Here is a 16,364-nt window from a genome sequence, read left to right on the forward strand (position 1 = left end):
CGTTTTTATTCCCTAATGAAAAAAGAAGATCTTTCAGTCATGACAAATAGCTGTGATTAGCTTTTCCAGTTTAAAGATACTGAACATGTTTGGTCCTCACAGAGGGCAGTCTGAGATTCACCAAGATTGTTATGAACCCTTTGTGATGTAGTACCTACCGCTGGGTCACGCGGACGCAGACATGTCACATGAATCACATTTTTATTATTTCTTACCAAAAGTCCCCCAAATTACATGTCAGTGTGAAGAATTATGTGCAAAGAAAGAACAAGTTATAACTCTTTCAAAGCCGTGAAGGTAAAATACCACATATATCCCCTGTAAGCCCAGACTTTGGTGAGGGGCACCTTTCCAAACAGGGACAATCGATCTGCAGGGTGCCAATTATAGTGATTGGCACCTTTATTTGAGCGAGGAAGAAGCGAGAGGGCCAGCAGAAAGAAGACCAGATGGGTGGGCTGTTTTAGAGAGGGGCTGGGAGGAGGGGAGGGCAGAGCTGGGCGGGGATGGAGAGTAACTGCGGGGGAAGAAACTTTGGTGATAAACAGCTTCCAGGGAGGAGCAACAAGGCTGAACTTGTTGGTTTTTAATGGTTTTTAATTGGTGCAATTTTATCAACAGCTATTTAAAGGATAATTATTGCTGCATTTAACTTTATTTGCCTGGAAAAAAAAACACATGGTTGGAAAAATAAAAATCAGTATTTTACTAAAAATAAATAGAACAAAAACTATTATCAAACTGTCAGTTTGACTCATAACAATTAATAAGCGGCTTATTTTAGTTTGTGCAGTGGCAGCTTAACTGAGCCAATAATGCCTGTAATAGTAATCAATAATTAGTAATTAAAATGCACTAGTTCAAACGAATAATCACTGAACAGTGAAAGAATTATAGTAAAAAGAATCAGTGAACAAACTTTGTAATTTTTTTCATACTTTTCTTACTTTAATTATTTTTAAATAATACATTTAAAAAATGTGAAGATTTTAAGAAAATAACATTAGAAAAATATTTAAACATCAAAGGCAAAGTAGTACAAAAGCTTTGTAAGGTAGATGAGGTGTGTAAATTACACGTTTTTAAACAGTAGGGAATTTTTATATTTTTAAAAACCAGATAATGCTTTATTTGGTTACTTTTAAATGTTATTTTCACCGTGGTGTTTGAGGAGTGCGCTTATTGTTTCACTGAATTTTCACTTCAAACACTTCATAAAGTCACTTAACATGATGAGTGTGTTTATTTTGGTTTATTTATTTTGGTTTTAGTTCTGTGTTTTGTAGTTTTATTTTCATTTTTTAATAAGTTTTGATTTTATTTGTTTTGTGAGTTTTTGTTTTCAGTGCAGTTGAGTTTCACTTAGTTTTCAGAGTGAGTTTGCTTGTTTTATTTTTATTTTTGTTAGCTTACAGTTTATTCTTTCTAATTATGATTATATGGAGAGACTTTATCAGTGGAAATATTTAGGCAAAGCAGAATGGATGCTTCAATACAAACACAGCTCTTTACAAAGGCAGCTGGCTCACAGTTATGTAAACATGCCGGCCTCGGTAAAGGCTGGTTACACCGACAAATTTTTACCAAACCAATAAAGATAATTAAAACTAAGAAGATTTCATTTGTAACTTTGCTTTTTGTTTGTTTGTTTTGTTTTGTAAGTTCACAAAGTTCAGTTGGTTTTCTTTTCTTTCTTACTTTTTAAGTTTATTCTTTATTTTTTTTCTGTCAACTAAAATGTTTTTTTTCCCCACATCTTGTTTTACTTTTTAATTTAGCTGCAGTCAAACCTTGACTGTGATACTGAAGCTCTGCTTTTCTATCTTTCAGCACAGATTGATGTTTAACAAAGTGCTTCGCAGAGTAATTTCACATTTTTCAGTTAAATGAATAACCTTAGCATCACAAACACAAACAAAACATAACATATCAATTCAAATCAATATTTAATGTGCTGCATTATACAGCCTAAGTACTCTTATAGGCTTAAAGCAATATCTGTTATCAACTACACTGGCTTATATGTGTAGGAAATATAGTTGTATATTTAGACTGCTTGTGCATGCCCATTCTAGATTATGGAATCTATTGATTCTATAATCTGGACACTCTGTCTGACTATGGCCCATTGATGACATCTGAATATAAAAGACATAATGAAAGTTCTGTTGATGTTGCTGTCATTAAATTTGTCATACATAGCTTTTATAATAATAAACTAAAGAGGCATAAAGGTTATAAATAGTTTATTTTAGCCCCACTTCATTATATGTGACAAACATAAGTACTTCCAGGAGTGTGAGTTGTAGCTGTGTCATAGTTTTAGTTTCTCAGCTCCTGGTGATGTAGACAAACAAACACTGAGGCAAGTTTCTAATGAAAACTAGAGTTTGGTGAAGTGATGACCTTTTTTTCCAAACACCAGAATGTGTGTTTACATACAGACGATACCATCGTCTCCACCAGTGACGTAGGAACAAGAGTTCAGCAGACAAATGAAAACCTTCAACAACAAAAACCCTCTAAATCTAAACTGTGTGATCTTGATGATTTTTTAAACTTGATTTGATTCTTTTACTCTGATAGCAGCCTGTCTTACAAAGACGTCTGAGCGAGAGATTAAATGAATAAGAAGGAAAAACGGCTACAAAGTCTGCACTCACGCTCATGTAAGTGAGCATCAGATCAATTCCACATCACCACTCAGAAGCTGTTTGTTGTGCATCAACAAATGAACCTTCAGCTCCACATTGGCTCTGTTTTTCTTTTAATATGCACAGTGTGTGTTTGTGTTTGTGTGTGTGTGAGAATGAGGGTGTGCGTTTGGTCCACAGATCTTCAGGAATGCTTCACTGTCCTGCCACCCCCGCCTTTTTGCCCCCGCTCGCCTTTCTCCATCCCTCCATCCTTTCTCCCTCTTCCTTCCTCCTCTGATAAAGCAGCTCAGCAGCCCATCAGGGGGCCTCTCCACTAATTAGGGTCACTAATTGGGGGTCGGCCAGGCCAGGGACCCCTCCACACCTGCATGGTCATGTGACTTTCAAAGAGGTGCGCAGGGTCAGGGGTCGTGCAGTTGAGGTTGTGGTTGGATTAATTTGACTGAGCAGATGAAGAGCGGGGTGATAGCAACACATAGATAGAAAACAGCCTCGCAGAAGGACTTTATGTGTCAATCTCCTCAGCTAGCTCCAACTGCTGAAGACCCGTGGTAATCAATCCACCCTCAAAACAAAAATATCGCCTTCCAAACAGATGTGTCTCACTTGGTTATGAGAGCCTCTCAGAACAGTCGCCAAATCTGTAACAGCAAAATGACCAAAATTAAACTGATCCGTGCATTAAATTAATGCAGGGAAAAACAGGTTAAGAAATAAGTGTTGGGACATCCTTGTCTGGTCAGAGGTTAATTGGTAGGTAATCTTCACGGCAGAGACCTCAGTGGAGGCCCCAAGCCCACCTGGCTCTCAAAGCTCTCATGGACTAAGTGATGTCTCCTTGTTTTGACAAGATTCACACAAGTGTCGTGCTTAAGCTCGTAAAAATATTCAGAGCTGCATTCCTAAGAAGCCCACTGACCAGAGGGAGAGAGGGGAAACAACAGGACACGAGGGATTTTTTTAAAATCACGCAAAGAAAAGGGGATGAGATGCAACACTGTTGGGTCATAGATGTTATAGATTTATTTCCCAGCTGAATTTCATTTAGCTGCTTTAGATTCAATGTCTCACTTTCATGCTGGTGTAGATGCAAGTGACCAGAACTGAGCTGCCATATTGATGTAATTAGTAGCACCTGTGCGATTCCTGTTAGGTGAAGTCATAATGTCTGATGGGATTGCTAAGATGAAGAAGAAATGACTGTTTATTAGAAATTAGTGCTTTGAACTGTTTTTAAACTAATCTAAATCTAAAGGGATTTAGTTCCTGAGAATCTTATGACCAGAGAAAGTGCAATATAAAAATGTATATTGTTTTTAAGCATCCAGTCGAGCATTTTCACTGTTATCATCTTAGTATTTTAAACCAGAAGTGACGGTGAGGTGTTTGATCTGTCTGTGTGATTGAATACTTATTGGTTAACGAACTGTGACTGACAAGCTGTGAGCCAATAAGTGTGCTCCGGATAATCCTCCTTTCTCACTGTAATAATTACCATAATTTAAAAAATGTTGGTTACGTATTAAAAAAAAATCGCTGGTTCGATCCCAGTAAGAGGCACAAATCCCTGGGGGTTTGTGTCAGTGAAGGCATCCAGTGTAAAAATCTGCCTAATCAAATATGCAGAGCTACCCGCTGTAGCTATAAAGTAGCTTTACAAAATGAACTTCATGTTTTATTCAGAATGAGCTGAAACTAGTCGTCGAGGCCACAAAATCATCAGGACAAAAGTTCACTGAGTTCACAGAAGGAGGAAGTGTAGGCATTTTCCATAGGTGGAGGCATTTTTGTAACCAGAAGCGTCGCCTCCTGCTGGTCACTTAAAAGAACACAGCACTGGTTTCAATTTTAAATTAAAGTAGGCCACTTTCACCTCCTCTCTCATTATAAGGGGCCACCAGCTGCCTTTCATAGTGCAACCCTACAACAGATTTGTGTCTCCAACAAATTGAAATATCTTAACTGCAAAGCTCCTACTTCTCAAACAATCTTTCAAAAGTGGATTCAAGCACCAAAATTTGCATGTGTGGTGCTATTGATTTAAAAAAAAAAAAAAAAAAAACCCTGTTAGCTGCTTTTTTAAATTTTAGAATTAAAAAAAAGTACAACCTGGGAATCATTTCAGGAGGCAGGAGTTTTACTATAAAATGTCCACTTCTGGATGCATTTCAGAGGTTTTATTCTTGATTGGTAACATTTTGACTGTAAGTAAGTCACATTTATAACATGAACACATTAAGAAGTGTTACAATTAAAACAATTAAAACAAATTTTTGCATGCCACTTCAATGGGCCAACAACAATTGCAGTTCCACAGCACTGCCCAGGCCAAGGGATTACCCATTCACCTCTTTGTTAGCACTAGGACACATACAACTTGTATTACTACTAACACTGAGTTGCAATTTTTTTTTCTGTGCAATTGAATGAATTTAATGTATTCACTGTATAAAGATTCCTTTTGTATGTTTTGTATTTTTATTTTTGTTTACTACAAGTACATAGTTCTCCTTTCCATCATGTCAGAAGGGATAAAAAGGGCAGCTGAAAAGACCTGAGCTACTCTGACAGGGGCCAAATCATTATGGTGAGATGAAACTGAAGATGTTCAACAAGACCTGCTGGGTCCCATTAAACAGTGACTGGGTGTTGAGGATGCATTCTGTGGTCATCCCCATTCACAAAGGTAGTAGAACCTAACCTGCTGTTGCAGGAATTCTTCTTTTTGCTAAAAGAAATGGCCCATAATGCTGTGGTTGTGAGCTCCTGCCTCTCCTGTTTTTTGCCTTCAGCTGGACTCTAACCAGTGACCATTTGCTCCCATGCAAACCTCTACACCAAGAAGATTCTCTTTTCTCCAGGACTCTAAGTAGCAGCCAGGTGCTACTAATCACTTGCACGTGAGTGATTAAGTTTTAGCAGTCTGCTTGTCTGGAGCATTCAGGTATGTGCTAATATGATGTCACAATCTTCCCAGGACTGGACATCCCAACAAAATCACGCCACAGTCAGACCTACAATTAGAAAAAAAGATGGAACTAGTATGGCTTGTTTGGAAGAGTTTTCAGGAGCAAGTCTCCTCTCTCTAAAAAAGGACATGGCAGTACAGATTAGATTTGCAAAGTTGGATCTGAAAATCACAAGACTTATGGAACAATGTCCTTTGAAGAGATGATACCAAAGTGGAGCTGTCTGGTCATAATGCACAGCACCGCATTTGGTGAAGTTTGGTGATATTAACGTGTTCTGCAGCCGCAGAGTTGACCATGAACACCTCTGTACACCAGAGGGATACAGAGGTATACTGATGCAACATTGTAAAGAAGAGTGGACCAAAACTCCTCCACATTAATGCGAAGGATGATGTGAGACAGGAAATTACAGGGAGTGCAGAATTATTAGGCAAATGAGTATTTTGTCCACATCATCCTCTTCATGCATGTTGTCTTACTCCAAGCTGTATAGGCTCGAAAGCCTACTACCAATTAAGCATATTAGGTGATGTGCATCTCTGTAATGAGAAGGGGTGTGGTCTAATGACATCAACACCCTATATCAGGTGTGCATAATTATTAGGCAGCGTCCTTTCCTTTGGCAAAATGGGTCAAAAGAAGGACTTGACAGGCTCAGAAAAGTCAAAAATAGTGAGATATCTTGCAGAGGGATGCAGCAGTCTCAAAATTGCAAAGCTTCTGAAGCGTGATCATCGAACAATCAAGCGTTTCATTCAAAATAGTCAACAGGGTCGCAAGAAGCGTGTGGAAAAACCAAGGCGCAAAATAACTGCCCATGAACTGAGAAAAGTCAAGCGTGCAGCTGCCAAGATGCCACTTGCCACCAGTTTGGCCATATTTCAGAGCTGCAACATCACTGGAGTGCCCAAAAGCACAAGGTGTGCAATACTCAGACACATGGCCAAGGTAAGAAAGGCTGAAAGATGACCACCACTGAACAAGACACACAAGCTGAAACGTCAAGACTGGGCCAAGAAATATCTCAAGACTGATTTTTCTAAGGTTTTATGGACTGATGAAATGAGAGTGAGTCTTGATGGGCCAGATGGATGGGCCCATGGCTGGATTGGTAAAGGGCAGAGAGCTCCAGTCCGACTCAGACGCCAGCAAGGTGGAGGTGGAGTACTGGTTTGGGCTGGTATCATCAAAGATGAGCTTGTGGGGCCTTTTCGGGTTGAGGATGGAGTCAAGCTCAACTCCCAGTCCTACTGCCAGTTTCTGGAAGACACCTTCTTCAAGCAGTGGTACAGGAAGAAGTCTGCATCCTTCAAGAAAAACATGATTTTCATGCAGGACAATGCTCCATCACACACGTCCAAGTACTCCACAGCGTGGCTGGAAAGAAAGGGTATAAAAGAAGAAAAACTAATGACATGGCCTCCTTGTTCACCTGATCTGAACCCCATTGAGAACCTGTGGTCCATCATCAAATGTGAGATTTACAAGGAGGGAAAACAGTACACCTCTCTGAACAGTGTCTGGGGGGCTGTGGTTGCTGCTGCACGCAATGTTGATGGTGAACAGATCAAAACACTAACAGAATCCATGGATGGCAGGCTTTTGAGTGTCCTTGCAAAGAAAGGTGGCTATATTGGTTGCTGATTTGTTTTTGTTTTGTTTTTGAATGTCAGAAATGTATATTTGTGAATGTGGAGATGTTATATTGGTTTCACTGGTAAAAATAAATAATTGAAATGGGTATATATTTGTTTTTTGTTAAGTTGCCTAATAATTATGCACAGTAATAGTCACCTGCACACACAGATATCCCCCTAAAATAGCTAAAACTAAAAACTTTGATATTAATGAGTTTTTTGGGTTCATTGAGAACATGGTTGTTGTTCAATAATAAAATTATTCCTCAAAAAGACAACTTGCCTAATAATTCTGCACTCCCTATTTCTTCAATTTATTGCCCTTAAAGCTGTTTCTACAAGCTACTGAGTCACGGCGTGTTTTCAGTTTTCACACACTGCTTCTGCATTTTGGTTTAGTTTTTGTTAAAAGACACAGTGTAACACGTCATGCGTTGGTGTTCATCATAGATTGTAGTTAAAGACCAGATTAATATTTTTATATTCTGATATGTAAAACCTTAGAACTTTGTAGAAAATGTACTTTTCTTTCCTACCATAACCCCATGTCTTCCTTTGTTTGTTCCCAGAAAGTTTTTCAGCTCCCAGAAAAGTATTTACAGGCTTTTTGTAATATTCTCCTTGAGAGTTCTTTCTGTAAGATCTTTTTAACCAACGTTTTTCTGTCCTGTTCCGGCCTGTTTTTTGTTTCTCATGTAAAGACTCAGACTGTTTTTGGACCTTGGTTTTGTGTCTGCACCTTGCCACTTTTGTTCACCACGCTAACTTCCTTCTCGTGTATGAACCTAGCCTTGAATTACAAATTTGAATACTGGATTTTTATTTTATTTTATTTTATTTTATTTTTTGCCTCTATGGTACACAGAATGAATTTGGGATCTATCAGATGCCTCCCTGATGGTATTGCATGATGAATCCAAACAACTACAGTGCCCAAAAAAATGTGTCAAATTTAGATATTAGAAAATCAAATCAAATGAGTACATCCTCGAGCAGGATACAAAACCGTGTCGCTAAAAACATTTTAATTTTACCACATTTTCTCATGGTTACCTTTTGAAGGTTTGCTGATGCATTGTGGTGCAAACAGCAAACATGCCTGCATTTTCACAGGATAAAAGTATTTCATTTTCGGTCCCATCTGCAAACACTAGCATCAAGGCCTAATGCAGGTCACAATGTGGACACACAGGCATTTAAGCCAAAGATTTGTTGGTGACCTGTAATAGTTGTAATTTTGTGGCATTGTGGTTGCACGCACCCTCTATGATTGCTCTGTAACATTTCAATTTCTCAGCCTTTCACAGAGCTGAATGAATCTGCCTGCTGCATACAAAGAAGCACAGCTGAAGACTTAAAAAGTTGAGAACACAATTTATTGTGCAGAAGTTACCCTTCAGCACAACAAATTGGACAGTTGGTGTAAGAGGAGCAGAGGCCACTGGTTTACACTTTCACAGGATTCAAGGACGACCTCCCTCCCAGTTTTGTTTTGCCTGTGGATCTTGTTTTGCCAGAGCAGGCCACATATTTGTATCATCTCCTCTTTTACATTTCTGACCATTTAACTTGCAGACAGATAACCTAGCTGTGATTTCATGGGAAACAAGCAGCGAGTGCATTGAGAATATTCCAGTGTTGTGACGATCATGCTGAGAATCAATGGACAGAGCTCTAGATTGACTTGATTGCTTTGGCTGTGTGTATAAAGGTGCTTTTGTGGAGAAGCCATTCCTGTGCTTATCTTGCTTGATTAGGTCAGTGGATTTTTCAGAAAGTGATCACACCTCAAGGACACAAAGTAGCACCTTCGTTTGTCTCCCACAGCACATCGCATCTGTCCTCTGAAGCAATCTTTTTCCCATTAGCTGTGGCCAGCAGTCTTAAAACCTTGGAGGAAACTCGATCAACGCTGCTTTTAAATCCACTGTATTGTTCACTTTCCTTCTCCGACTTCACTTTGTGCCCAACGAGAGTAATGCATGGTGCTAATGCATGGCAGAGACCTTTCCTCATCCAATAAATACAAGGTTTTGTGCCGAAAGCTTCTTTTACTTTACATACATTCAGGGTCATCAGGCTGGCATTCAAGGGGAATCGACAATAACTTGTTACAGATTCAGCAACACTGAGGAGGAATATGTTATTTGCAATTCAACGTGGTTGAAGAGTGCTTTTGGAAATAACAGGTGAGGTGAGGATGAGCAGAATGCAGTTAGTGGTGAAAAAGTACTTAAGAATTTGTATAAGACAATCTTAATAGAGTGTCTGTGTGTCCTCGCTTGTGTCTCTACGCTGGAATCTTGAGTATCTCATTCAGCACTTAAGCACATTCGCCTCATATAAATGAAGTTCTGTGAAGATAACAGCTTTCACTGTCTATACTGTCTCTTGATCAGATATTGATTGTATTTCTGGCTTATTTCATGATTATCAGAAATGTCATGTTTGTTTCATTCTTCTGTGTCTAATGAGGTTCTTTTAATTATGTGTTTTTCTGTATCCAAGGCATGTTAATGTATCATGTCTTTATTAAGTGCTGCTTCAAAGCAGATGTTTCTATGTAATTAACTGTTCCTAAATGCTGTTTGCTCCACCAGTCAAGCTTTCATTCCTCCCGACGATGTGCTGATAATAATTCTAATGCCATAAATTATCTTTCAATTCAATTTATATAAAATCCCAACAGCTGTCACCTCAAGGCACTTTATCTTGTAAGGTAAAGACCCCAAATTACAATAGTTCAGCCTAGAAGTAATAGCTGCATGAAATAGTTTTTCAGCATCAGCAACATTATGTTTTTAATTTTAGTCATATTGTGTTTCTTGCGCAAAGTCAAGAAAGCATTTGCATAATATACTCAAGATTCCTCACAGTGTGACGGGAAGGCGAGGTAATGGCATCCAGACTTAGCGTCTGGTTAGACACCATGTTTCTAAGATTTTTAGGGCTGGGTACAAAAACCTCAGTTTTATCTGCATCCATGTCTTTAAGCCATTCTTGCAGTTTAACTGATTGGTTTGTATCATCTGGCTTCACAGCTCTGCCGATGCAGAGCATGTGTAATGTAAACATATTGGTCCTACCTAGAATGTCAAACATTGAGACATTCTGCGCTTAAGTTAAAGCACAGATACTTGTGTTAAAAAATACTCTGGTAAAAGCTGAAGTACTGATTACATTTATTTACTCAAGTAAAAGTAAAAAAGTACAGTCTGTGAAATGTACTCAAAGTAAGAAACTGAAGAGAAGCTCTTTATAGGACGTTTTTACCAGCTGTTTTTGTACAAAACTAACTGAACCTTGTGATATATTAATGTAATAACATTATATTAGTAGATAGGAATGTAAACTTTATTTCAGCCGAAATCTTATTCTAATAAACGTACTCGGCTTGAATCTTTTATGCAGAACATGAGCAGAGAAAAAGGAGAATTTTTAAAAATAGCTCTATTCTGTGTTGCTTGCATTGTAGAAGGTGACTCTGCTTCCACACCTAAACAGGAAAATGAGTGCAGTCAGGGAATAAAAATGGGATTCAGCTGGTGTGTAAACCTAAAATTGGTTATAGTGGCTCAGCATGGGGAAAATAATCACAACTCACAATAATTTTATATCGAGGAGCTCCAGTAGGTTTTCTTTGTGTGCAGGCTGTGATCAGTTTACCTGCTGCTGCTGGTCTGAGGCTTACTGCTCTGTGGATTTACACAACTGAATTCAGGATGTCAACTGATGTTTCGCAGCTATCTTGGTTGATTTCCATCATCTACACTGACAGTACACAGTTTACACTGTCTTCATACTAGACTGTATAAAGTTGGTATGAAGGTGGAGTTCAGTGCAGCACTTGATCTAATCTAACTCTGACCATGAAACCACAGCCTCTGTGCATCAGTCCACCACAGTGCTTAAATCCATCACAGTGTGACAAGTTTTATCCTCCACTAAACGCAGAGTATTTCCATTCATCATTGAAATAACACAAAATAATAACTGAGGTCTATACCTCAGTTATTATTTCAGGACTTCACAAAATAAAAAAAATAAATAAAAAATCTGATTTAAGTTTGTCAGTGTCACTGAGCAGTCCTCGCCGTTAAATATAGCCTCTCCTCCTGTCCTGGTTTTTGCACACGAACAGTTTGTGTGTTTGCTGATGTTTGTTGAGCTTATAGAAACGTCGCATTTCAAATTACCTGCTGCTTAAAAAAACGTCACTCCCGTTATCCTCGCTCCTCTTCTGTAGCGCGAGGTAGATGCTGAAGTACAGAGAGCACAACTCAGGGACATATGCACTCGTGTCCATGTTGTGCTAAAAAACAAAACTACAGTTCAGGCTCAAACTTTGATATTTGTAAGCTTGCACTGACTATGTAACTAAAAGTAATGAGTTTGATTTGAAAATGTAATTAGTCAAAGTACAATTGTTAATCTTAGGGTATGAAGTACACTTCCTGTTCACACGAACAAACTGGAGTCTTCAAAAAATTCAACAGTGAAGCTTAAAGTTGCTGCTAATGAATATAAAAAATGTTTTGCATAAATATGAATTACAGCAGTTTGTCATTCTGTGTCATGTAACAGGAGTCTTTAGTTTTACAGAACTAACCTATGATTTCTTTTCAGCTTTCTTCCAGTGGTTTGTGTCTCCCTTATATCATCTCTGACTGGCCAAATGTCTCACGTTTGTATTATTGTAGTTCGCATAGATCATCCCGACAGTTTGGATGTGACACTCTGCGTCGCTGGGGTCACTGCAGGTTGCCCTCATTAGTAGTGGGGGTTTCTGCTTCGCCTCCGTCCGTCACTCTATTTGTGTCCTCCCTAGTAGAGCCAAAAACGACCACACATGATCGGAGGTTCCTGCCCAGACAATAACCTATAACCCTTGAAACTTCATTTAGTTCTTTGCCTCCATTCATACTTCATTCACTCTGACTTCAGCAATCCGTTTAGTCGCTGAAAAGGGAATGGAGACGCAGATCATTTGCGTATAACACCCTTGGCTCAAACTCAGGACACACATGCACACATCCTCCAGCGCTCACGCAGTGCTCTCTTCCGGGTCGGACTGAAAACAGAAGAACCCAAAGAGAGAGGGAGCAGACTGGGATTAATGGGAAAGAGGAAAAAATAAAGGAAGAGGAGGAGGAGTGGGCTGAGGAAGAGGAGGTGGGTTCTTTTCTGCTATTCAGCGGATGTGTGAACAAAGGCCTGGTCAAACTGTCGGGCCCACAGCCTAGGGTGTTTACTGCTCTCGTATCTATAACCAACAAAATCAAGCATCGCCCCACCACCACCATCGCTACAACCTCACAGCTCAACTCCCCCTGCTGCCCCTTTCCCCTTGAGCTGCCTGGCTTTATTGGGAACAGCAAATTAAGGAACCATCCATCTGGGTGTGATCACCAATTACGGAGGGAAACTGTCAGCATGTATTAAGGCCTGCAGGGAAGGCGGGCGTGTTAGGGCGGCTTTTATGAAGAGGGAGGAAAGGGAGGGATTAAGGAGTGAGAAGGGGATAGGATATGATTTAAAAATTCAAACATTTACATTTATCTTTGTGCCAAAACCAAACCCATTCAGGCCCTTCTTAATTATCCAGGTTTTTTATTTCTTGCAAATAAGTCAGCTCATTATTTGAAGGTTTTCTACTCCAAAGATGTATGTTTGCATGCAGAAGCGAGGATGACTGAGTGCATTTTTTGTTTTTGACACAGTGCACACATCTAAGTGATACAAATAAGGCAAAAACTCAGTGCAGCCTATGGCCAGCCCCCTTTTGTCGCTGCTCACTGGCACAAGCGGTGATTCCCAGTAACACTTCTCCTCCGGCCAGCTTTCTCACAACACAATAGGCCCGTCATTAACTTTTTGCTCCATCGGAATGCTGAAAGACCCCGACGACCGAACGCCCCCTCTCCCCACCCCTCGCTCCCCCACGCATCCCGCTTTTCTCTCCACTTGCTGGTTTTCCAGGGCCCTAATTTGTGAAGGCCAGGTGTGTGCAACCCCACAGTAAAGAGGGGGTGGGAGGGTGGGAATGAGGGAGCACTGGTGCAGACTATTTTCCGGTACATTCTCTGAAGCACTGTTTGTACATAATTACACTGTTAATGTGTTAATTCATAACTTAGTTTAGCAGGTGTAAACCAGGGGCCAGGGCCTCCACAAGAGATCACAAGACAAACCTGAGGTTAATAATAAAGATAATACAGAAATGTTATATTGCACAAATAGAAATATGTTCTTTGACAACTGAAAATAATCACAACACTGCACTAAACTGTAAATGACTAAAATCTGATAACTTTTTATGTTTAACATTTAACTCAGTTATTTTCTGTGAACCAAGCAGTTTTATGTTTTTTTTGGTCACCTCCATCTCCATGTGGAAATAAAGCTGCTAAAGGTGCTCATCTGTTTGCAGTGTTGCAAGTATAACCCCAATCGTAAAAGTGTTGGGATGCTGTCAGTTTCATTCAAAATAAAACATAAAACTTGTCAATTTCTTGTCTATTTCATGACAAAACATCCCAAAGACGGTGGGGCAACAAACGGCTGGAAAAGTAAATGATACTAAAAAACAAACAAACACTGAATATTTCATCATCTACAGTTCTGTACCTAATATCACTAACAGAGTCAGAGAATGAAGAAATCTCTCTGCATGATGGACCAGGCTGAAAATCTGTATCAGATGTTTGTGATCTCCAGGCTCTGAGGCTGTGCTGTGTGAAAAGCACACACTTTGTCATGGAAATCACTGCCACTTCCAGAAATCGCTGTCCGCGAACACAGATCACTGTGCAATCCACAAATGTAGGTTAAAGCAAAGAAGAAGCCTTACGTGAACGTGATCCAGAAACACTGTCCAGTGTTCTGTAGTCAGATGAATCAAGACATGAAATTATTTTTGGAAAAATGGACACCGTATCCTCTCAGTGCTCAGTTCTGCCTGTATCTCTGATGGTATGGGGGTGCATCAGTGCCCATAGAATCAGCATCTTGCACATCTAGAATGGCACCCTCAATGCTGAAAGGTATATGCAGGTTTAAGATCCATGAAATTCAAAGTTTAAAACATTTGATTGTTTTCTGTGTTGTAGTGTGAATACAGTATGGGTTTATGAGATTTGTAAATCATGCATTCTGTTTATATTTAACTTTTAAATAGACTTTTTTGGAAATGTGGTTTTATATAAATTTCAAAATAGCAAAAAAAGACGTGAACTATTCAAAAAGTGTAAAAATATCTGCATCATTTGAAGAGTTGTGATTTGAGTTTTGCTGGAGCTTTCACGTTTGCTTGGTTATGTACTGTACGTGTAAATTATCCCCTTCATTCATGCACATTCCTCAGTGCTGCTGAATCGGATCTGTGGGAGTTCATGTTCGGAAAACTGCGGTTTCTAGGTGATGTGTCACTTTGAATATGTGCTCTGGTGGTGCGTACGAGTATGAATGTGTGAATGAGTCATTGTGTGTGTGTGTTGGATAATTGGAGGATGAGGACGAGGGTGGCGGGAGGTGCTTGAGAGGATCGGGGGGCTACAAGTTGAAATCCAAAATCCAAAGCTGTTCACCAGCCAGTCCGGTTCAGCGAGTTGTTCAAAGCCTGGCAGCTTTTTTGAAGAGTCACAGCGGGTGAGTGAGGAGGTAGGTGGCAGTGGAGGGAGGAGAAGGAAGAGGAGGGAGGACCAGGACTAATTGCCACTAATTGAATTGGATGTGCTGATCAGATGGGAGGCTGTGGAAGTAATCGGAGTTGTCACAGTAGATAACGCCGGGCCGTCCCAGAGTGTCCGCCTCATGTGACAGTCTGTAACATAGCCTGCGAGAGGGCACTGGCCCCCTTTGTCATTGCCACAAAAGGGGAGAGAAGCAAAGTTGCCAGTTACAGTGAGCAGCAACAGGCTCGGAACAGGAGGGAGGAACAGAGGAGGGAGGAGAGAAAATGGTGGCAAGAGGTGGAGAAAGAACCTGGTAGAGAAAAACAAGGTAGGAGGGAGGTCGGAGGTAAGACTGAAGGGAAATGAGATGTTTCCTGGCAAAATCAGCAGGTTTCATTCAGAAAAGGCAACAAATAACATAAAGACTTCATGCAATAAAACATTATTGTTGTGTGTAATTATTAAGGATAAAAACAAAATTCAATTTGTGATGGTTGACGGCAACAAAATTCAAAAGTAATTTCTGCTGTCTTTATACTGATGGAACTTACAAGCAATTTACAACATCAGTAAAAAACACAAAACTTCAGCAAAGGTTTCGGCTACAGGAAATAGTCAAGTGACTATTTCTATCCACTTATTTTTATATTAAATGTCAACTTTGGAACATGCATTTGATTTTTATCTGCTCTTCTGACTCTGGTATCTTTTTTTCTTACTGTGTTTTTAAGATTAAGAACAAACAAACAGAAACTTTACCTTGATGAAAGAGCAACTTTTAAATTAATTAAACTGCTGTTAAAACACTTTATTTATGATTGAAAGGCTGATTCTTATGTTGCATTCCTATTCATTTCTATCTAACACTGATACTCTGATGAATGCATTGACAGCAACTTGGTGTTGCGCATCTTACCTTCTGCAGGCAGACTGGAGCAGCCAAGAATCAAACCACCAACCGTCCAATTAGCAGAGAGCACGCTTTACCTCCTGAGCTACAGTTGCATCACTTTAATTTACTCTTCATATAGACATGAACAGTGGCTGCTTTCAAGCTAACCACTGATATATTTTCAGATTTTTTAAGCAGTTTTCCTTAATGAGGTTCCTTAATATTTTATTTTAAGTTTTCCTTAATATCCCTTACTAGTTATATGAAATTGCTTTAAAAAAAAGCACATTTCTTTAAATACTGTCATTTGTAACAACATGCACATTAACAATGATGGTGAGCAAAGGTGATGGGGTGTCACAGGGTGCACAGACTGAGGGTTTGTAAGAGGGAGACATACACTCCATGAACCTGGAACTCCAATCTATAAATCTATTATATTGATCTAATCTATTCAGTAAGAGCAATGCAGTCTGAGCTGTGTTTTCAGCATATCTTTTTGATGTGACAGTAAATATATGAGAGTGAGTTTT

Source organism: Astatotilapia calliptera, chromosome 3 (genome assembly GCF_964374335.1).
Source record: "Astatotilapia calliptera chromosome 3, fAstCal68.1, whole genome shotgun sequence".
NCBI lineage: Eukaryota > Metazoa > Chordata > Actinopteri > Cichliformes > Cichlidae > Astatotilapia > Astatotilapia calliptera.